At 45.7% G+C, this 22744-nt stretch overlaps 1 non-coding gene across 1 annotated transcript; it reads right to left on the reverse strand.

The window, feature by feature from the left end:
• Positions 1-4604: 4604 nt before the first annotated feature.
• LOC125438653 lies at positions 4605-4793 on the reverse strand. Its single transcript, XR_007245365.1, has one exon. It is a non-coding gene; the product is annotated as a U2 spliceosomal RNA (small nuclear RNA).
• Between the last annotated feature and the right edge of the window lie 17951 nt (positions 4794-22744).

Here is a 22744-nt window from a genome sequence, read left to right on the forward strand (position 1 = left end):
TACTTACAAATAAATCTGTTCAAGAATGAGATTCAGGTTTCATGGCAGGCCACTTCACTCCCAGCTGTCTCCTTATGTTTATTTTCATTTTTAATTCATTCTTGTCTGGCTAGAATGTCTCAGTCTGCATTCCTCAATCCACCTTCTCCAGAAACTGACCTGTTCAGGATTCCCTGGAGTAAGTGGTTTGATCTCAAAGAGTTCTTTCCCCAGGATTTAAGATATCAGGTTCTTCATTCATTCTGTCAGCATATTATAAAGTCTCTTGATAGATGTACAACAGGACAGCCTTTTCTTCAACATCCAGTTGAAAGGGTACACCAACACCTCTTTAGTAAGCAGGTGCTCTTACTACAGTTTTACAGTTTCAAATATGCCCAGGTTTCAAATATTATGCCCACAGTTACATTTTGAATTCAGATGTTCACAGAATGTGGAAGTTTCAGTATGTTTAGGTGTTTGCACGGCTTTGATGTTTCCATGCCTGGTTTTAAATTGGGTCAGTGAAAATTAGGGAGGGACTGTGTAGAATACCATGCTGTGGGCATGAATGAGATGACATCATTCATTCATTTATTTATTTATTTATTTATACTTTGGGCTTCTAGACCGCCCCATCCCCGAGGGGCTCTGGGCGGTGTACAGCAGATAATAAATACAATTTTAAAACATCATAAATAGGCTAAAACTTATAAAAGCAGCGAGAACTAGCTAAACATTAGCATTTAAATGTAAAATAAATATAGGCATAGGTGTAGGTGGTCCTGTGCCTAATATTAAATTCTTCCAACTCTAGGAGAACGCAGGCAGATAGATGTTATAGGCCCAGATGTAGAGGCCGGCGGAAGGGGCCGGCGGAAGGGGGCCAGCGGAAGGGGGCATCATCCTTACCATTTGTCACACTGAGATATCTCCCCTATATCCAGAGGCAGGAATGTTCCCTCATTTTGATATTAGCTTCCTATGATCTCACTAATCAGTTTTCTATATATAAACTTCTGAGGGGTTTTATTCAATTGTGCCACCCTGTACCACACTATTACTGTTCTGAATCAGCTTAAGGAACTGAGGTGATCCCCCACATTTCTCTGTCCTGTTTGATCTCAGAGATTAATCTAGAGCACAGGTGTCATACTCACGGCCCTCCAGATGTTATGGACTACAGTTCCCATCATCCCCTGCCAGCATGATGCTGGCAGGGGATTATGGGAACTGTAGTCCATAACATCTGGAGGGCCGCGAGTTTGACACCTATGATCTAGAGGCTTTTAAAAGTTTAACCATAAATCATTAGAATTTTATTAAATTGCTCAGGTGATTAGGATAAGGCCAGGGAGACATTTGGTGAGAAAAAACGAACTTATATAAAAATATTAAGGTGTTCTTAATGTGCAGGTCAGACATCAGTTGTCTGTTTCATAAGATTTCTGTTACAGATTTCTGAATTCTTTCCAATTCTTTCTGGTTGTTAATACAACTTTGATTCAGATTTGCACTCAGAGGTTCGTGTGTAGATGTGTATTCACCCAACACCCTTTTCCCTTCACATTTTCCCTATAGAGAAATATAGGTTCACTTCAGAGCTTTTGAAGTAAAACCACCTCAGAGACAGGCTGTTTCTGCACGGGCGGAATACAGCGTCCCAGGGACACTAAAAACAGCGTCCCTGGGGAGGGGTTTGCACGGCCGCCGCCGCTGCATCACAGCAGCAACAGCCTCGCAACCCCCGAGCAGCGCGAAGCTGCTGTTTCCGAACCTCCCTGAGCAAGGTATTTCAGAAACAGCGGCTTCCAACGGCAGCGGCTGGAAGGCACCATCCCCCCCCCTCCTTTCCCGAACACCTACCTTGTCTCCTGGCTTCCGACTTGTCGCAGAGGCCAGGGGACATGCCCCCCTGGCCTGTGACTCCAGAGTCGTCGCTCCAGGCTGTGGGGGCGTATCCCCTGGTTTCTGCGACGAGCTGGAAGCCAGGAGACAAGGTAGGTGTTCGGTGACGGCGCAGCCTGTGCAAAGGCTGCATCGCTGCCTGCCGCCCTCCCGGGACAGTCCATGCGAACGGTTCCGGGGGTGTGTGTCGGCATTGTTTATACCGATGGACCCCCAGACCATTGCGGTTCAGAAAGGGCCAGAGATTGGAATTTTTCCACATGTTTAGATTCCCCTCCTGGCTAGAGATTGGTCTCTCTCTGATACCATCTCTCTCTCTATTACACACACAGTTCAAGAGACAAATTAGCTCTGTTTTTAGAACTTGGGCTAGAAATTCCCCTCTTTGGCTAGTATAGGGTCCCTTTCCCCAAATACTCTTTCCCCACCAACACCACAGGTCTATATATGGACACTAAATATGTCTGAATCCTTCAGTTCCAAGAGCTCCAACAACCTATAATTGCCAGGTTATAATCATCACACAGCTGTAACTGACTTCTAAACTCCACCACTCCCAGCACTATCCCCAGCACACAGGATCTATGAGGAATTCCTGAGTAAGTAACAGAAAAAGTCACTCAACTGTACACTTTGCATAGTTCCAGATATGCCGTTGCAGGTCTGTGAAAAGGTTTGCATTCTCATTGCAAAATTCTGGGAGTGTGACTTTAGTTGTGCATGGAGTGCTTCTGCAAAACACACTCATTTGATAAATTATTGTATTTATTCTTTGTCCATTTTTTTCCAATGGAATGAGGAAGTGGGCTCCCTGTTTAGTCCATGTACTACAGCTTTCCCACACATGATGATAAAATCTCAAGGGAATAATACAGCAGTGAAAGTGCAATTTGTCCAGTTGCCTGAATTGAGGCTAATACATAGCTTCTTGAGCACTTATGCTATTATATAAAGGTAAATTACACACTTACAGGAAAATGTGTTTAAGAGTTCCAGTATTTCAAACATACCTCTTCTTGAGTCTGCATTTCTGAACTCCTGCTTAAATAGTTCTTCCAAAATCATACTGATTTTCAAAATACATCATGTAGTCTTCTGAAACTGGTACATGTGACTTGACTGGTATTTTGAAAAAGTATGAAGTAGGGATGTGCACTGGCAACAAAATTCAGATTCTGAATTTCAATTTGAAATTTGGAATTACAGTCTTTGGATTTGAAATTCAAAATTTTAAAAATTTGGGATTTCCAAACTCCAAAATTCTATTAAAGTCAATATGAAGAGTCGTTTTCCCCTTTTAAAAAATTAGTACACTTCCTGCTGATTCTCTCTCGACCCCCAAACAACTTCCTGCAGTGACTGTTCCAAATGCAAAGAGTTGTGAAAATGTGGCAAATGTACACCAACAGCCATTATTTCCAGGCAGCAGTGTCAAAGTATTAGGAAATGACTTCAGTGGGCATACTGAACCCTGGTCAATGGACATGCCAGTCGTGATGTCACCAGCAAAAGAGAAGTTGCACTGGGGTGTGGAGAAATACCCTGGGCAGCACAGGCAGCCAGACTGGAGCAGCAGATAGTCTGTGGTGGGTGAGTGCAAACTGATAACAGCAGTGGATGAGTGTAGTTGAGTGAGTGAGCACAGTCTTGGATAACCATTTGAAAGAGGCTGCATGAGGACACAGCGGACTGAAGCATGGCATTTGTCATACCTTGTACTATGAGTAGAGTGTGCCATTCTCTCTTATTCAAATGGTGCTCCAGAGAAGCCCAACAATGGTAGGTTGACTTTAAAGAAAGTAAGGTTTTTACAGATTCAACTTCCAGACATGAGTGGCATTGACTGAAAATGTCTACTGCCTGAGAGAATACTCTCTCACTGGGCACACTAGTTGATAGGCAAGACAGCAGTCCCACTGCCACCTTGGCCAGACCTTCCCAAAATACCCCTTTCTCAGCCCAGCAAGCCAAAGAATCAGTCTTTTTTTGGCTTGCAGGGCTCCTGCATGCACACCTCTACCTGTGCCTCTGCCATGTCCTTCCTCTACAGTGGTGTCTCTGGAGGACAAGTCCCTACCATGCTTGTCAAAGCAGGGCCCCAGAAAGCTTGCCCTGTTGTTGCAGGGGTATGGGGAGACTTGGACACTAGAGCACAACTGCTGGTACTGCTGTTTAGAGAGCTATGAACACCACTAGTTTCTTCCTGCTCTATGTGAGCCCTCAGCGCTAACCAGACCTTCTCTAGCTGCTGCTGCATGTGATAGAAAGTTAGAGGACACTGTTCCCCTCCTCACTGATGCCTAATGAACATTGTGTACTGTTTAAATTGGGGGTTCAAGAGGGTTGCTAGAAGGTACTCTTCCTTCTTCCACAAGGAGGCAAACCTATAACGGAGCTTATCCTTCACCTTGCTGACCAGGGCCACCACTTCAGGCTGCAAAAAATGCTGTTCTCCCTCTATGGGATCCTTATCCACTATCAGAATAGTATCTGTTTCTGCTACAACAGAACATGGTCGCTCCCAATGAGAATCTCACATACAGACACAAAAACTGTTAACTAACCTAATTTTCATCTATCTGTCTTTATATAACAACATCTTATTCCCCTGTCTGATATACTTTAAAGAGACTACAACCTAATATTAAATGTCCCTATTAATTAATAAGCATTAATCTATGCATCTACTGGCCTAAATTTTATTCCTAACTATATTAAGAAAATAATGTATAATTAGATGTAGAACATTTAATGTAAATTGATATGTTCCGAAAAGGACACAAAAGAGAAAAATGTTCCAGCCTTGATTCAGACAGACCATATCCCAACATCAAGTGCTCAGGGGATTTATAAACTGATAAGAACAGATACTACACTTGATCTTAGCCAAAAGGCCGAGAAGCGATGGGGATTTATAAGCAACTATGTCCCCCTTTCAATTGGAAAGAACTAATGTGAACATACCTTCTGGTGTCTGTGTCTGCTTCCAGATTTCACCGGTGCAGACAAATATCATTCAAAGGCTCTGCTCTCACTCCAGCCCCCTCCCTTGGGAAACCCATGGTAACCCCCAATCAGGAAACACTGAGTTCTCTGCCCCCACTTCTCTTGCTGCCAGAGTGTCTGAAGTTTTACTTATCAAGAAGAGAAACAGGTTTCAGTTTTTACCTTTGGCAAGCAGTAACCTAGCCTTCTGCTTTCTGTAGAAGTAAACAGGACTACGAATATGAGGAATTATTACCTAATACTACCTAATAATTCTTACCTAATAAGGAGTGATCTTATTAGTGGTTAAGAGCAGGTGCACTCTAATCTGGAGAACCAGGCTTGATTCCCTGCTCTGCCACTTGAGCTTTTATCTGGAGAAGTAGATTAGCCTGTGCATTCCAACACATGGCAGCTGGGTGACCTTGGGCTAGTCACAGTTCTTTGGAGCTCTCTCAGCCCCCCCCCCCACCTCACACACAAGATGTTTATTGTGGAGGGGAAGGGGAAGGAGATTGTAAGCCGCTTCGAGTCTCCTTACAGGAGAGAAAGGGGGGAGGGGTATAAATCCAAACTCTTCTTCTCTTAATTTTGAACGATCAAATTTGGATTCAGGTAATTCAGAGCATAATCCAAATATGGCATAATCTGGTGAATTCTGAATATATCTGAATGCACATCCCTGGTATAAAGCAGTGTTTTGTTGACTGTTGTTTCCCTATAAAAGGAGTCTCTTTATGTTGCCCCATATAAGAGGTTCCTTCTCAAACCCATCCAGTGTAAAGGATTCAATGGTGTTGATGATCGGGACAGCCGCCTGGCCTTGACTGCATTCCATAACCCGGGCGATGGGCCAGCATCTGCGGCGGAGACTCTGGCGGAGACCTTATCTCTGCGAGAGAGATGAGAACTCCGTTCCCATGGGAATCCGGGAGGGGGGATGGGATGGACAGAGTTATAACCTGTGCTTCTGGCGGGAGGCTTTATTCCTGCCACGTCGTGTACGTGAGCTTTCTAGGATGTCTGAATAAACGGTCTTTTACACCAAAAAGCCTTTTATTTCTGCTTCTATGGAATTCCTTACATTGTGGCAGGAATGCTAGTTCATCTATCTTCCCAGTGCAGCGGACCTCTGGTGTCTCGGCATGGAGAGGTTGAATATTCCTGAATCTGTGGAAAGTGCGGTAGCCCCCAAAGAGGGCTCCGAGCTTTCCCTTATGGATTTGGAGGAACCGGCGGGAGAACGGGTCTCGCTGGTAACTCTTTCCCGTCCTCGTATCAACACGAGTCTTCCCTTACTCCGTTGGGACGAGGGACGAGGAGACGATCATGTGGACTTGCATGAGTCGTTTGGGGCGCTGTCTATGGATCGAGCACCTGTGGATCGGATATCTGCCCATTTCCGTGTGGATTACAAACCTCAGATGCAACCTGTCACGGAGGAGACGGGCCTGACCACCTTTCATGCGGCAACACAGGAGTCCATTGAACGATTCCTGGACTCGTATTTTGGTGATGCTCCCAAGAATCCACCGTGGCATAGCACTGGGGCCCGTCCTAAGACCACCGTTGAAACCGGGACTATATCGGGGATTGGGAGGGGTATCCGTACCAGCTTCCGATCGGACCCCCCAGATCCCGGATCAGCAGCTGCACCTGAGGCACCCCGTGGAGCCGCCGGTGGACATGAGGTGCTGCATTCTGATGAAGAGGAATCCGAAGAAAGCCTGCCTTCCCATCCGGATCTATTCCCCCTCCCGTCAAAAGAGAGCTGGGATGAGGAAGTGGGCCGACTGCGAGATGCCCAGGAAGCCTGGGCCCGTGAACGCCAGCTATGGGAAGAGGAACGGGAGCAGCTGCAGCAAGAGCGTGAGAACCTGCAAAAAGACCGGGAATAGCAGCGCAAAGAAATCCAACTCGAATTGGACCGTGCCAAAGACGCGCTGCAACGGCAATATATGCAGAATCTATCAGTCCATGATAAGGTCCTGGAACACTCCAAACTGGACTTAGAGCGTCAACGCGAAAGCGTTAAGGCCATGCGTACGCAAAGTGAACTAACTGCAGCTATTCAACGAGACGAACTGGCCAAACTGGAACGAGAGAAAGCAGCTTTGCATGCGCACCAGGATGCCTTGACTCGCAAGGAAAGAGACTTAGCCGCCTTGGAAAAGGAGCTGAAGAAGCAGCAGGACAAGATGCCCCAAGTTGGAGTCTACGCTGTCACTGGCACAGCCAACGCCAGAGGGGCGACGCTGCTGGGACCTGCTACTCGCGTATCTGCCACCTTCCAAAGACCTGCTCCCCCCAGAACGCCAGCGGCGCCGGCGTTGGTGCCCCCACCTCCACCGATTCCGGCCCTCCCTGCGCCGCTGCCTCAACCTGCGCAACCGCCGCCCCAGCGAGCGCCAAGGGCTGTGGAGAGAGGATATTACAGACCTCCAATACCTGCCCGTTTCGATGGGACCGCTTCCAAACTCCCCTACTTCATCCTACAACTCGATGCCCACATGGAGGACTATGACGATTTGTACCGGTCTGAACGCGAAAAAATACGGGACATCGGTTCCGTCTTAGATGGAGCGGCAGCCGACTGGTTCATGACTCTTTTTGATCTGCAAGGGGAAGATACTCGCACGGTGCCTGCGTTCCTCCAAGCCTTAAGGGCTCGCTTCCAAGATCCGGGTGCTGAAAATGAAGCCATCCGCACCATCAAATCTATTCAGCAAGGCAACCGCTCGTTTGCAGAATTTGCCCGTGAATTTCGTGCGGCGGCTGCTCGACTCCCTCCTGAGTGGCCTGAGCGCATGAAATGTGAATACTTCTCAGATGCCGTCGACGGCAAACTGCGTGAAACGGTGTTCCTTATTCGGATCCCCCGCACTATTGCTGATTGGATCGAATTAGGATCTCAAGTGGCGTCTCGTTTGGATTACGCTCGTGCCGGGGGCCGCCCACGCCCAAAACCCGCCGCTACGACCACCGCTGCGACTCGCAAGCCAAGCCCAGCAACCTCTACCGAAACCACCTCCGAGCGTCGTCGCCGTCTGGAATTGTGTCTTTACTGCGGAGGACCGGGTCATCTAGCTGCCAACTGCCCGAAAAAACAGAAGCCAACCGCTCCGGCCGCGCGCACCCCATCTGCCAAGCCACCACGCAAATCCGGGCCGCCCCCAACGGGCTCGTCTAAGGCGGTCACCGAAGGCGACCCAGAAGAGGGGGAAGCAGCTGTTTGCCTCTCTTCAGCCCCCATGGATATGGGTTCGACTCCAGATGCGGTGAGTGAAGGCAGCGCTCCCATTACGATTCAAGCGTTTCTGGCCAACCCCGCTAAGCACACTCGTATTATAGCCTCAGCCCTTGTAGATTCTGGGTGCTCCCATTGTTTAATGCGGCCCCAGGTGGCGGAGGAACTTGGACTAGACCGAGTCCCCCTGGCTAAGCCCATACCGTTCACCCAAATGGACGGCAGCCCTCTCGGGGCAACCGGTCCTCCTCCGCTGCGCTGACCATTGGGAGAAAATTAGTTTTATTATGGCGCCGGTGGCCAAACACTCCATAGTCCTGGGCATGCCATGGTTGTTGTTGCATGAACCAAAATTCATTTGGAAAGAACGGATCTTAGAATTCACTGACCCTCCCTGTGGAGAACACATGAATTGGGGGGAAAACTCACCTCCTAAAGACATACCCCCCCTGGCTTCGTCAGCGGTGCATGCTCCAATTGCTCCCGAATCCACAGGCATTCCACCGGCTTACCAAGATTTAGCCAGGGTATTTCAGGAGCAAGAATGCGATCAATTGCCACCCCATAGAGACACTGACTGCAAAATCGTATTACAGCCAGGGGCTCAACTGCCCAAGGGTAGAATCTACCGCATGAGTCCCAATGAGGAGAAGGAACTTCGTGCCTTCTTAGACAAGAACCTTGCTCGTGGGTTCATACGACGAGCTACCAAACACACACATGCTGCTCCTGTATTATTTGTTAAAAAAAAGGACGGGTCTTTAAGGCTCTGCACGGATTACCGAGGACTCAATGCGGTTTCCCTGTCCAATAAATACCCTTTGCCATTAATCAAGGACCTTTTGGATGCATTGGGCAAGGGACGCGTTTTTACTAAGTTGGACTTAAGAGAAGCTTACTACAGGGTCAGGATTGCGGAAGGCTATGAACATTTGACTGCATTTAACACAAAATTTGGACAGTATGAATACTTAATAATGCCATTCGGGTTAAGTGGGGCCCCCGGAGCTTTTATGGCCCTTATCAACGAAGTTCTACATGATTTATTATACAAGGGAGTAGTGGTATACTTAGATGATGTTTTAATTTATTCACAAACCATGGAAGAGCATGAAGCCTTGGTTCGGGAAGTATTAAAACGCTTGCTCAACAACTCCCTCTTTGCCAAACTTTCTAAATGTTGTTTCCACCAAACCTCTATCGACTATTTGGGTTACCGGATCTCTTCCGAGGGGCTAAAAATGGATCCTGCTAAGATTGAAGCAGTCCTCCAATGGCCTGCCCCTACCAATCGGAAGGAACTCCAATCTTTCCTAGGGTTTGCTAATTTCTATCGGGACTTTATACCCCAATTCGCTGAACTGACTCTCCCACTCACAGACCTCTTACGCACTAAGGGTAAAGATCCACAGGCTGCCAAGCCCGGGCCCCCCCTTTCCTGGTCTAAAGAATGTCAGACAGCCTTTCAACTTTTAAAATCAGCTTTTACTACCGAACCTATCCTAAAACACCCTGACCCAGATCTTCCGTTTGTGGTTCACGTGGATGCCTCGGACAAAGCGCTTGGTGCAGCCCTGTTGCAGAGAAATAAAGATGATAGGCTGGTTCCGTGTGCTTATTTATCAAAAAAATTCTCCGGTGCTGAGCTCAACTGGACTGTAGGGGATAAAGAGACTGCGGCCATCAAAGTAGCACTTTCCACTTGGCGCCACTGGCTGGAGGGGGCTAAACACCCCTTTCAAGTTTGGTCGGATCACAAGAACTTGGCCGCCCTTTCCACCCCCCTCAAGATGTCCGCAAAACAACTCCGTTGGGCCGATTTCTTTTCTCGTTTCTCTTTCACTGTCCATTTTTTCCCCGGAAAAACCAATAAACTGGCTGATGCGCTCTCGCGCCTGCCCGGGGAGGGGGGTGGAGCTGCCTTACAGGATATCCCGTGCACTGTTCTCTCCCCCTCCCAATTGGGGCTGGCTGTCACTCGATCTCAGACGTCCACTCCTCCTTCTCCACCCATTCCCAGCCTGGTCTCTCCTTTCCTACGAGAACTCGAGGAGGCGGGGCTGCGCGAGCCACCAGCGGAGGAAGGTGACTCCCAATTGCGCCTGGAGAATGGTGTTTGGCGGCGGGGGGATTGTTGGTACGTGCCTCCCCCCCTCCGTAAGCAGGTTCTCGAGGCCTGTCATGATGCCCGCTCGGCTGGACATTTTGGCTTCCTTAAAACTCTGCATTTGGCCCGCCGTCAATTTTGGTGGCGCGCGATGCGCAAGGACATTGAGACATATGTCAAAGGTTGCTCTGTTTGTGCGGAAGCCAAATCCATTCCGGGAAAGCCCCATGGTCTGTTAAAGCCTCTCCCGGTGGCCTCCTGCCCCTGGGAAGTCATCTCCATGGATTTTATTACGGATTTGCCAGAAAGTCAAGGCAACACGGTCTTGTGGGTGGTGGTGGACTTATTTTCTAAACAAGCCCATTTCATCCCATGTGCTTCCATCCCCTCCGCTCCTAAGTTAGCGCGTCTATTCATTCAGCATATTTATCGTCTACACTCCGCCCCCGTTAAGGTGGTCTCCGACCGCGGACCCCAATTCATTTCAAAGTTCTGGAAAGCCTTTCTGGGCTTGTTGGGGGCCGCCCCGGCAATTGCCGCCCCCTACCACGTTCAAAGTGACGGTGAGTCAGAGAGAACGAACAGAACCCTGGAGCAGTATTTACGTTATTACACCAACTATCACCAAGACAACTGGTGCGAGTTAATTCCGTTTGCAGAATACGCCTATAATAATGCGGTTCATAGCAGTACAAAAAAAAACCCCTTCGAAATTGTGTCTGGTCGATCCTTCCCTCCGTTGCCGCAACTACCTGCGGAAGCGTTGAATCCTCCGGAATTCCAACAGTGGATTTCATCTCTGGCCGAGGGGTGGAAAACGGTCCAGACCGCCTTACAGCAGGCTAAAGACTCCCAAAAACTTCAAGCGGATAAGCACCGCTCGGATTTCCCTTTACGTGTGGGCGCCTGGGTGTATTTGTCTACCAAAAATCTCAGAGACGTGCATAAATTTTCAAAACTGGGCAAAAGATTCGTGGGACCTTTTAAGATTACTAAAGTGATTAATGATGTCACTGCCCGATTGGACTTGCCTAATTCTCTAAGTAATATCCATCCTGTCTTCCATTCCAGTTTGCTCAAGGAGGCTCCCGTTTCCGATGCCTGGCACGACCCGCCGGAGAGACCCCTGCCGACTATAATTGATGGCCACAAGCATTACGAAATTGACGCCATCCTGGACTCTCGTTTTAATCGCAAACGCTTGCAATATTTAGTCTCTTGGGTGGGATATTCCTCTGGGTATAATCAATGGGTTTATTCCAAAAATATTGACGCCCCTGCCCTCATTTCTGCTTTCCATCGCACCTTTCCGCACAAACCTGGGGGGGAGAAGTCTTTCTTAAGGGAGGCAGAGTGTAAAGGATTCAATGGTGTTGATGATCGGACAGCCGCCTGGCCCCCCCCCCCCCACCCAACCCCGCCCCCCCCCACCCCCCCCCCCCCCACACCCCCCCCCCCCCCCCCACCCCCCCCCCCCCCCACCCCCCCCACCCCCCCCACCCCCTCCCCCCCCACCCCCCCCCCCCCCCCCCCCCCCCCCCCCCCACCCCCCCCCCCCCCCACACCCCCCCCCCCCCAACCCCCCCCCCCCCCCACCCCCCTCCCCCCCCACTCCCCCCCCCACGCACCCCCCCCCCCCCCCACCCCCCCCCCCCCCCACCCCCCCCCCCACCCACCCCCCCCCCCCCCCACCCCCCCCCCCCCACCCCCCCCCCCCCCCCCCCCCCCCCCCCCCCCCACCCCCCCCCCCCCCCACCACCCCCCCCCCCCCCACCCCCCCCCCCCCACCCCCCCCCCCCCCCACCCACCATGCTGGAAGGGGCTGATGGGAATTGTAGTCCATAACATCTGGAGTGCCAAAGGTTCGCCACCACGGACCTAGGACTCACATATACAAAGGACCATTTCCTCCCATTTGCTCCTGTGTGCCAACTATGAGCTTCAGTTTGTCACCTGCTGTCTGTTCCCCCACTTAAAACAGCCTGCCTGGCACCCATCAGAGCACTGCTATTTTCCATTGCATTCCCCATTCCGGGAAATGGGTTCCCTGAATGGGTGAGGGGAGCTCCTTCTTTGGAGATCTTCAGGAAGTGTTACAAGGCTGGTTTGACAGGGTTTTTGATGGGGATTGAGCAGCAGACATCTTTTAATGGGGAAAGGAAGTATAGGCAGGTATTTTGTTTGCTTTTAATCTTTAATGTTGTTATTAAAGTTATAATGTTGACTACTTTCAGCCAAGAAGAAAGAGGGGTAAATATTTTAATTAATAAACATGTTGCTTCATTGCTGGGATTCAGTAGTTCTTCCCGACTAACGTTAACTGACTGTGCAGAACTGAAAAGGTACAGTTCTAAACCAGTTACTTTCAGTATAAAAGTGAATGTTCTTCTTATTCCATTGCAAGGGAGTTCAGCATAAAGATACTGACCTATCACTCTGAGTCCACAGACAATAATAGACAATGGCAGTTTTTAGTTGCATACTGGAAGCTGTGTATGACAATGCTCTTTTTCTGTAAAGATCCCACCCTAGGCCTTTTCTTACCCTTGTTCCATTGACAACTAGCCAGGAGTCAGGACTCTGTTCGTCAACCAATAAGGAAATATCTCCCTGTTTCTTGCACAATGTTCCTTCCAATAGATTCCAACTTGATTTGGGGTTCCAGTTTACCTGTGGCCGTACAGAGGGAGTTGCCAACCTCCAAATGGTGGCTGGAGATTTCCCTCTATTACAATTGATTTGCAGGCATCAGAGATCACTTCACCTGGAGAAAATGATTGTTTAAAAGTCCATATTGAAATCCCTCCCTAAACCGTGACCTCTTCAGGCTCTACCTCCAAAATCTCCAGGTATTTCCCAACCCAGAGCTAGCAACTCTACCTATAGAATTAGTTAGCCTCTGAGGCCTGCTCTTGTAGGTCATGTATGGACAATGGATTAGATTCAGGCTAATTTTATATAATAAGCTTTTGTCAGTGACTTCCTCCTGCCCCCTCATGTTGCAGTCCACTGATTTATCTGAAGGTAGGGACTTTTAGGAACAGTCTTAGAGGCAAATTGAGGATGTGCAGCAGGAAGAGGACATAGGTGGAAATTACCCCACTTTTTCAATTGTTGAAATATTTGGTCTGGATCCAACCCAGAACAAACATTTACCTAATATTGTTTTTAAAGTGTGGCTGATTCAGTTCTCACTGCATTGTTTTGAGGACATAAGAAGAAGGCAATCTCTGTGAGGCATGAATAGTTTAGGGTGACACACTGCTTGAAGGTTGTGAGCAAATGAGAAACAGAGGGCATTAGGGCCTACCAAAAACTTAAAGCAAAATGAGAGTCCTCCTCAGGTGGCTACAATTTGAGAACTGCTTGAATAAAGGATAGTCTCTGCTTAGCGGTTTTCTTTTTAAAAAGGAATTTGAGTCAAGAATGTCTGAATGTTATACTTTATAATCCCAGTTATGTTGTGGGCATTCTGCAGATGAAATTACAGCATTCTGCACATGTTCAATGGCACTGTTTCCTTACTTGAGGCCTTGCTTAGATTAAGCCATAGATGTATATCTCTAAATTTTCTATAAAACACAGTTGTTTAACTAATACCAACTTCGTGTTGAATTTAATGTTGTCATTGATGTGTTTGAGTGGCATTTTTTCCCTTGTTGAATCAAACTAAGCTTGCATTTGACTATATTATCATTACTGGAGCACTATAGAAAACACTGCATGATATTTGCTTGCAACACAGGGTATCATTCATGAGTTATACATAACTGGCAGCTTTACATATTTAAAGGGAACACGAACTGCTTCATATCTGAAGTATGTTTCCCAAGGGGTACCACCACCATTTGATCTATTTTTGATTAAAATGTAAAAATTAAAAATTAAATCAAATGGTAGTCTAACTCCTTGGGGAAAACATACTTCAGTTATGAAGTATTCCCTGTAGCAACCTTGAAAATCTTACAACTGTATTGTCTCATCTGTAGGTGGTCCTTTTATGTCACACATAATTAAAATGAATTGCTGTTAGAGAACCCATACTATTGCATACAGATTTATGAACCTTGAGGCACCTCCATTCAGATGTAAACAGTGATATCACAAAGTAACTGTGAGGGATAAACAGCATGAGAATAGGTATCAGTGAGGAAGACATTTCCCAGTGCCATAAGAGGAAAGACCAGGTGCATGTCATAAAACATTATGTATATGCCTAGTAAAAAGTATTTCCTGCAAAAGGATAATAATGCAATATGATTAGCTTACTCTGCGATTGCTATGCAGCTCAGTTCTGTCTTCTTCAGCTGAAATAGCATAAGAACTTTTAATGTATAAAGGAATGCCTAATATGTCACCAGGAAAAAAATTGTGAAATTGGATTTACTAAGGAAATGTGCTTTGCAAACACTAATACTGCTTGTATCTATCAGAATATGTGGATGTATACTTGATAAGATTAGAGAGTAAGCAGGGATTAAAAATGAGACTATAGAATTTGCATTCCACATTTTAGAGATCTGAAAGACCAAATTTCATGTGTAGGTTTTCTTTGGGGTGTTTGGATTCTTTTAATCATCTCTGTCCATTACGGTTTTTTGTAGCTGTTTTGCTGAAGTGTGACTTGATGAAAAATCTATCCATATGTATTGAAGAAAATGGGAATAATATATAGAATGTATTAAATACTGAGGGAGCTGGCATGGTGCAGTGGTAAGTGGTGTCAGATAAGAATATCAGAAACCCAGCTTTAAGTCCCCATGTGCTTTGGAAGCTTGCTTGTTGACCTTAGGTCAGTCACATACTCTCAGCCCTGACCCTGGATGGTGTTTAGATGGGAAAATACCAGGAGCATGAAGTAGTCAGCCAATGGCAAACCATTTCTGAATGACTCGAAGAAGAAGAAGAAGAAGAAGAAGAAGAAGAAGAAGAAGAAGAAGAAGAAGAAGAAGAAGAAGAAGAAGAAGAAGAAGAGAGAAGAAAGACGAAGGAAGAAGAAGAGAGAAGAGAGAAGAGAGAGCTAAGGAAGGCGGGCGTAGGGAGGGAGGAGGAGGGAGGAAGTTTGGATTTATATCCCCCCTTTCTCTCCTGTGCAGGAGACTCAAAGGGGCTTACAATCTTCACTTGCTCCTTCCCCCTCACAACAAACACCCTGTGAAGAGTAGAGTGGGAGCTGAGAGAGCTCCTAGATCACTGTGAAGCTAACCAAGGTCACCCAGCTGGCGTGTGTGGGAGTGCACAGGCTAATCTGAATTCCCCAGATAAGCCTCCACAGCTCAGGCAGCAGAGCGGAGAATCAAACCCGGTTCCTCCAGATTAGATACACAAGCTCTTAACCTCCTACACCACTGCTGCTTCCTACATGAAAATAAAAGAGAAAAAACAGATATGAAATACAAAGAATCTATCCCTCAAAAAATAACCAATAATCCATACAGTAACATTAAGTAAAGAACAGATCAGCACAATAAAATTTTAAAATCTAGCTGGTTCTCTATTGCCTTCACCCTATGTATAATATTTCTAACTAAACCCTTTTACTTCTAAACCAGGGGTAGGGAACCTGCGGCTCAAGAGCCGCATGCGGCTCTTCTGCCCTTGCACTGTGGCTCCATGAGCTGAGCCGCCGGCTTCATCCTTGCCCGCCCTGCAGGCAGCAGGGCGGGCGCACCAATGCCTGCGGCCGGCTGGGCCGCGCTGGGGGCTTCCCTTCTCGCCCGCCCCGTTGGAGCGGGGCGGGAGCCTTCCCGGTGGCCGGCGAGGCTGAGCTGCCGGCTTCATCCTTGCCCGCCCTGCAGGCAGCAGGATGGGCTCACCAATTGCCCGTGGCCGGCTGGGCAGCACTGCAGGCTTCCCCTCTCGGACACTCCATTGGAGCGGGGTGGGTGCTTTCCTGGCGGCCGGTGAGGCCGAGCCGCCGGCTTCATCCTTGCCCGCCCTGCAGGCAGCAGGGTGGGCGCACCAATTGCCTGCGACTGGCTGAGTAGTGCCGCGGGTTTCCACTCTCGCCCGCCTTGTTCGAGCAGGGCGGGTGCTTTCCCGGCGGCCGGCAAGGCCGAACCGCTGGCCCCATCCTTGCCTGCAGGCTGCGGGGCGGGTGCATCCATGCGCTTCTCAGAATGAGTGGAGTAAAAGGTAAAAAACCCCAATATATACAGTGTTATCTTTATTTTAAATGTCAAAAATTATTTGCGGCTCCAAGTGTTTTCTTTTCCTGTGGAAAACGGGTCCAAATGGCTCTTTGAGTGTTAAAGGTTCCCTACCCCTGTTCTAAACCATCTTATATTATGAATGTTCCCATCTTTTGTTTTAAGGTTAATTCAACTAATGCCATCTTTTTTATACCCAAGCAATGTATAAGAACCAACCAAAAAAATATAATCATTTACTTTTACTAACATTATTTTTTTCATTCCTCATTCTACTTCTTGTATGCCCTGCGTTATATAGAACCATTTTCAGATTATTTAAACATTTATACTTACTCTATCCCCTTTGATTTAAACTCATCTTGAATCTATAATATCTGTCTTCCTTTCTATCCCTTATACCCCTCCTAATTCTCAATATAATCATTTGGTGTTATATTGCTCTGAATAAAACAACTTTTTAGAATGAGAAGACAACTACAATCACTTTCAGGTTGTCTGGAGCTATTTTTTATTCTTATTGATGAACTTACTTGCATCTTGAATATCAGTGATCTTGTGATAGGATCCACTGAAGGTAAATCCCAGCCCCTCCATCAGCATCCATCAACAGGAATTTTATTTTTTCGAGAACATCTGTAAGAAATTTATATTTTTTGCACTTCAACAAAATCTCATGTGGCAATTCTTTCATATGAATTAGATCACAAACTTGAAACTGCATCCTGTTCTCTTCTTTAAATAACCTTTTTGTCACATAGATGACACAGTCTTGAGAGAGATTCTTATTCTTGACTGCTAAGGATCTTACATGATAAATGTTATCCACCATGGACTCTATTTCTGCAACAGGAAGAGACGTGAACTCTGCTAGCTCTGGAATAATGTATTTTAGAAGATTTTCTCCCTCTTTTTTTGGCATTCCATGAATTCTCACTGTACACTCATTTTGCTTTAAATCCAGCTACAGTAAGTTCTCAACTTGACAATTAATCTCTGATTTTCTTCTACCCTTGTCTCTACTGATTTAAATTCTTCTGAGATCCTTTTAAGATCAGTAGCTAGTCCTTTAATGTACTTCCTCATGTCATCTGCCCCATTATCTTGTTCTTCTTATGTAACATCTCATTTTGCAAAGAAGATAGTAACAGCTCAGTTTTTTGAATTTGGTCCTGTGCACTGAGGTTAGATGAAGTATGTGTTCTTTCTTGTCTGCTATCTTCGCGTTCACCACTAGATGTACTTCTTAACTCATTAAATGTCCATCTTGATTCACTTGATTTTAATCAGTCCAGTCTCTGTATAAACCATTCCCTACTCCCCCTCTCCTTTCGCAAAATCACAATCACCAGGATAAACTTTTCCTTTTAAGATAAGTTATAGTTACAGTTCATTTGCTTTTCCCCCAGACTATTTTTCCATTATCTCTATTAAGAAATCACCTTTAAGAAAGCTTTTCAGTTCCACTCATTTAAACAAAATGACAATCATGATGAATTTCATTAAACTGGCAGTAAACAGATAGTAATCTTTCAGCAGCTCCATAGCTCTTGCTGGTCACAACATAAGGTGTGAGGGAAATGTCCCTTTTGTATTCCATTCTATCAATTACGATTCACAGGAAGTACAGTATCACCAAGACTTCGGACAGCCAAAGCTGCTGCTTCTTCCTCTGTCAAGATGACATGATGCAGGTTCCAGTGGGAGAAGTCGACTGGCCTACTGGCATATTTCCAATGCCCTCCACCGCTCCTTCCCACCTTCAGGAGCAAAGCATTTCAACTTCCAACTTCATATAAATTACAAAGCTGGTCTCGCTCCCACAATCACATTCCAGGTGAAATAAACAGAGGGGGAGTCTCCCCTATCAGGAAAGATGTTGCCATTAGTGAAGACAGGAACCAGAAAAATTGCTGTTGTTCTTTCTCCTGGTCTCCCATGACTGGCCATCTGCTTCTCCTGGTGATGCCTCATCTTCCCTCCCTTGCTTATCTAATGGCAACCAAGGACAGTTGCCTGAGACCCCTACCACCTACATGGGGCTAGTTCACAGCAGAGATTGCCCAACTTGCCAGGCTCCTTAAAAAGACATAAGTGTGGAGACAGGGGAACTCCTTTCCCAGTCAAATGTGCAGGATCAGAAGAAGAGAGCTCCACAGCACATAATGCTGTGCATAATTTAGCAAGTGGGAGGAAGAAGAGTTTAGATTTATATGTCCTGTCTCTTGTAAGGAGACTCAAAGGGGCTTACAAACTCCTTTGTCTTCCTCTCTCCACAACACAGCTTGTGATGTAGGTGAAGCTGAGAGAGCTCTGAAGAACTGTCACAAGCCAAAGGTCATCCAGAAGGCTTCATGTGTAGACGCAGGGTAACAAATCCAGTTCACCAGATAAGAGTCCACCACTCATTGGAAGAGTGGGGAATCAAACCAGCTTTTACCCACTACACCAGCTATTAACCACTATACCATACGGGCTCTCAAGTAGTATGGAGTTCAAGTATGGCTTCTTTCTCTGGTATTCCCCAGACAAAAAAAATGATTTAAGCATTGTATAGGGGGTGTGGCACTTTATGCATCAAAAATATGCACAATCTCTTTCTTGAAATTATTCTTGGAGCTCTGCATAAGATGGCTGATAAGTAGCTACCTAGCCAGGAACTGGCATCCACCCGGCAGGAAATAGCTTCAAGGTTGAAGAAGCTAGGTCTTGAGCCATCACCTGACTTCCTTTCACTACCTATTTAAAGAGCCAGTAGAGCTGGCTAAGAATGGGGAAGGGTGGATTCCGTTACAGACTTGGAAGGCTATGACTACAAACTCTGAGCAGGAGGACAAATTCTTGTTAATGCCATTTTCCTTGCTTGCCTTTAACGATCGCCAATAATGCATGAAAGACCTCAAAATCCTCATACCAAAAAGTTCCTCCACCCTTCTATGAATTGCATGAATTTGTTTGAAATCTACAGGGGGATCAAAACATTTTTTATTCATTCAATCTTTATTTGGCATAAACAATATAAAATCACATCAAAATCACATCAAAATGCAAACTTGCAACATATAGCAAATAAAGTTGATTCATACATGCTGTTGTTTGTGGGATATTTCCAGCAGAAAGTTCGCAGCCATTTTACAGATTGTCGCATCAGAGTTATTTAATAAAAACAATAGTCTGTTTAGTTCGTCCAGCTCGCTAGGTATCATAGAAAGCAACCTAGAGTATTTCATTCTAATGGATCAAAACATTTGCCAACCCTTTGCACATTGCAGATCTGTGGCTAACTATGGTATTCTTATGCATGGACCCACAATGATATGCACTGATGAAGGATCATTCCTACAATCCATAAGCAGGATTCATGGAAAATTGCTGTACAAAAGTGATTTCAGTACTGGATGTGTGAAATGTCTATGGCCCTTTCCCCACTTACCTTAAGCCCTGCGCTACTCGAGGAGAGTAGTGCGGGGTCCCTCGGCACTCCCCACTGAGAGGGGTGGCGACAGCGCAGCCGCCCCGATGCTGCTGCTGTCGCGCCCCTCAGCGTGAGGCATTCCTGGCGCTCTTTCAAAGGGCGCCTTTTGATGACCCCGCGCAGAGCGCAGGGTTGTGGGGACGCCCGGGCGCACACCAGGGATGCCGCGCGCTGGGAATTGCGCGCAGCAACCCTCGGAAAAGGGTAAGTGGGGAAAGGGCCTATGATCCAGAAAGCATAGCAGGAAGTAGACAGTCAACTTCTTGTTAAACCACTAGGGGCTTGTTCACATTCTATGACTGTCTAAATACTTCTTTTTAATAGTGTTCCAGTCAAACCTGTTTTCTTTTGCACCACCCCTACGGTGCACTGTGTTCCACATGAATGAAAAGCAAGGGTGCACCACATCATATGAAAAGTGTCATCTTCCAACTTGCCATCTACATCTACTGATTTGTACAACCAAATCAGTGCTGTTCCTTCTGGCAGTGCTCCCTTTAGAGCTCATCAGTTGAGACAACATTTCAGCATGTTAGTTCTGGCAATGCTCAAGCCCAGGGCTATTCATTACTTTATTCAGTCTCTGGGCTGATTTTATAAAAGATTTTATAAAAGATAGGAAGTCTACAGGGGGATCAAAACATTTGCCAACCCTTTGCACATTGCAGATCTGTGGCTAACTGGCATTCTTATGCATGGACCCACAATGATATACACTGATGAAGGCTAGTTTGCAGGCTACATTTTCATTAATAATTTGATCTATAGGTTTATATTATGTTAGGAATTACTTCACATAAAAGGGCTACCAATTGTGAGTATAAATTTGTTTTAGTGGTAACTCTTGTGCAAATGTTTGGCATTCTTAAGAACTTGTCAATAATGTTCATTTTGGTTGACCAGTGTCAACCATTTAGTTTAAAACCATATAAATACTTCTTCAAAATCAAGGCAGTTACCTCAGCTCTTCATAGATACATGGAAAAACAACAGATGCTATGCTACATTCTTCCCTTTCTTGTGTTCTAGTTAATAATAATGTATCTTTGCCAATGATCCAGAAAAGTACCAGCATAACTACAACAAAATAGTTCAAATACATGTGACTTAAAACACCTTTCCATGGTTCTGGTAGTCCAGGATCATGATCCCCAAAAACTCTTTTGCATGTGTGCATTGATCCTTGTGTACATTTCAACTTTTCCTGTGTCATTTTCTGCACTTATTTCTCACACTACCTTCAGAGAATGCCTTGCAGGTTATATAGAATGCACACAAACCATCTCTTACTCAAGAACTGACTAGACCGCTTCCTTTAATAAGCTGACATTATCACATGCCCTTAACTGTCCTCTGGGGCCTCTCAGTCCCAACACAGAACCCTCTTTTGAAACACCCTTTCCTCCCATCCTTTACAAGATATCAGAAAAGATTTGCAAGGTGGGAAGATCCAATGGTCAAGACAACAAATGTTCACCTACATTCTCATATCTGAGGCATATGCCAAAATGAACTCTGTAAATCATAATCTTGACTATTGGACTATTAAATGTTCTAACGTTATAATGATTTCCAGGGTACACAAGGTGTGAGTTAGATAGTGACAATGGCTTTTTGCACACAGGACATTTAAAATGTTTTGCAAATATTTTTTAAAAGAACAGTTTTAGATTTTTTTTTGTCTGCATAGCACAGTAAAATAAAGCATTTCTGGTGAAAGCGGTTCTTTCTGGATTTTTAATTTTATTTTTGTAAAGTATTCTTGAAGCTATGGAGATACAGAGCACATTTTGCTGATTCTCATATCTTGTCAAGGTAGCTTAGAAGATAACCTCACAGAAAAAAAGGAAAAACGACACATACACATAATTGGCAGGTAATACTGAGTTTATTAGTGTACATTAATGATGGAAATGGCAGGCAGCTATGATACCAGATGAATTAATATCCCTGGGAAACTTCAGCAAATGGCAGACAGCACAGAGAATCACTGTAGTGGCAGAAAATGACAGGTAGTGGCAACGGGCAGTGAGCAGCAGAGAAAATGAAAGTGAGAGCTTCAGAATTGGATGGGAAAAATGGAGCATTTCCTGCTCTCCCCATAACAAGCAGGAAACATTTTCAAAACATTTTGCCAAAAAAGATTGTTAGTTTAGTGTTTTCAAATAAAACCATTTTGGGCTGAAATAGACGATTTTGAAAATGCTTTTGGGGAAAATCTGTGTGAATTCCTCCCTAAAACGCTTCTATTTCCATCTTGAAGACATTTTAGAATCAGTTAAGTGTCCAGTACACACTTTGTTTAGTCCAGTCCAATGCAGTACATTAATTAATATCCTCAACCGAATGATATTTTCAATGTAGCAACACAAAAGTGAAGAGTTGCTGGAAATGATGGTCACCATTACATTTTCTGGATGGAGACTGAATGAACTATCACTCATTTATTCCATGTAGAAATTACATGATGTCACATAATATTGTTGCTACCAAATGGGGGCTAGATTAAAAACCTGTGTAAAATATACTCAGCACAGTAAGCCAGCATGGTTTCGTGGTTAAGAGTGGTGGACTCTAATTTAGAGAACTGGGTTTGATTCCCCACTCCTCCAAATGAGCTGTGGACTCTTATCTGGTCAGCTGGACTTGTTTCCATGCTCCTACACATGAAACCTTCTGGATGACCTTGTGCTAGTCATGGTTCTCTCAGAACTCTCTCAGCACAACCTACCTCACAAGGTGTCTATTGTGGGGATGGGAAAAGTGGTTATGCCATTTTGCAATTCCTTATAGTTGAGGGTATAAATCCAAACTCTTCTCCTTCTACTCCTTGTAATTAAATCAGGAAGTTTAAGTAACTAGAGCATTCTGTACCTGCTACAACTTGTCTCCCT

The sequence above is a fragment of the Sphaerodactylus townsendi genome, linkage group LG08 (genome assembly GCF_021028975.2).
Source record: "Sphaerodactylus townsendi isolate TG3544 linkage group LG08, MPM_Stown_v2.3, whole genome shotgun sequence".
Classification (NCBI taxonomy): Eukaryota; Metazoa; Chordata; class Lepidosauria; order Squamata; family Sphaerodactylidae; genus Sphaerodactylus; species Sphaerodactylus townsendi.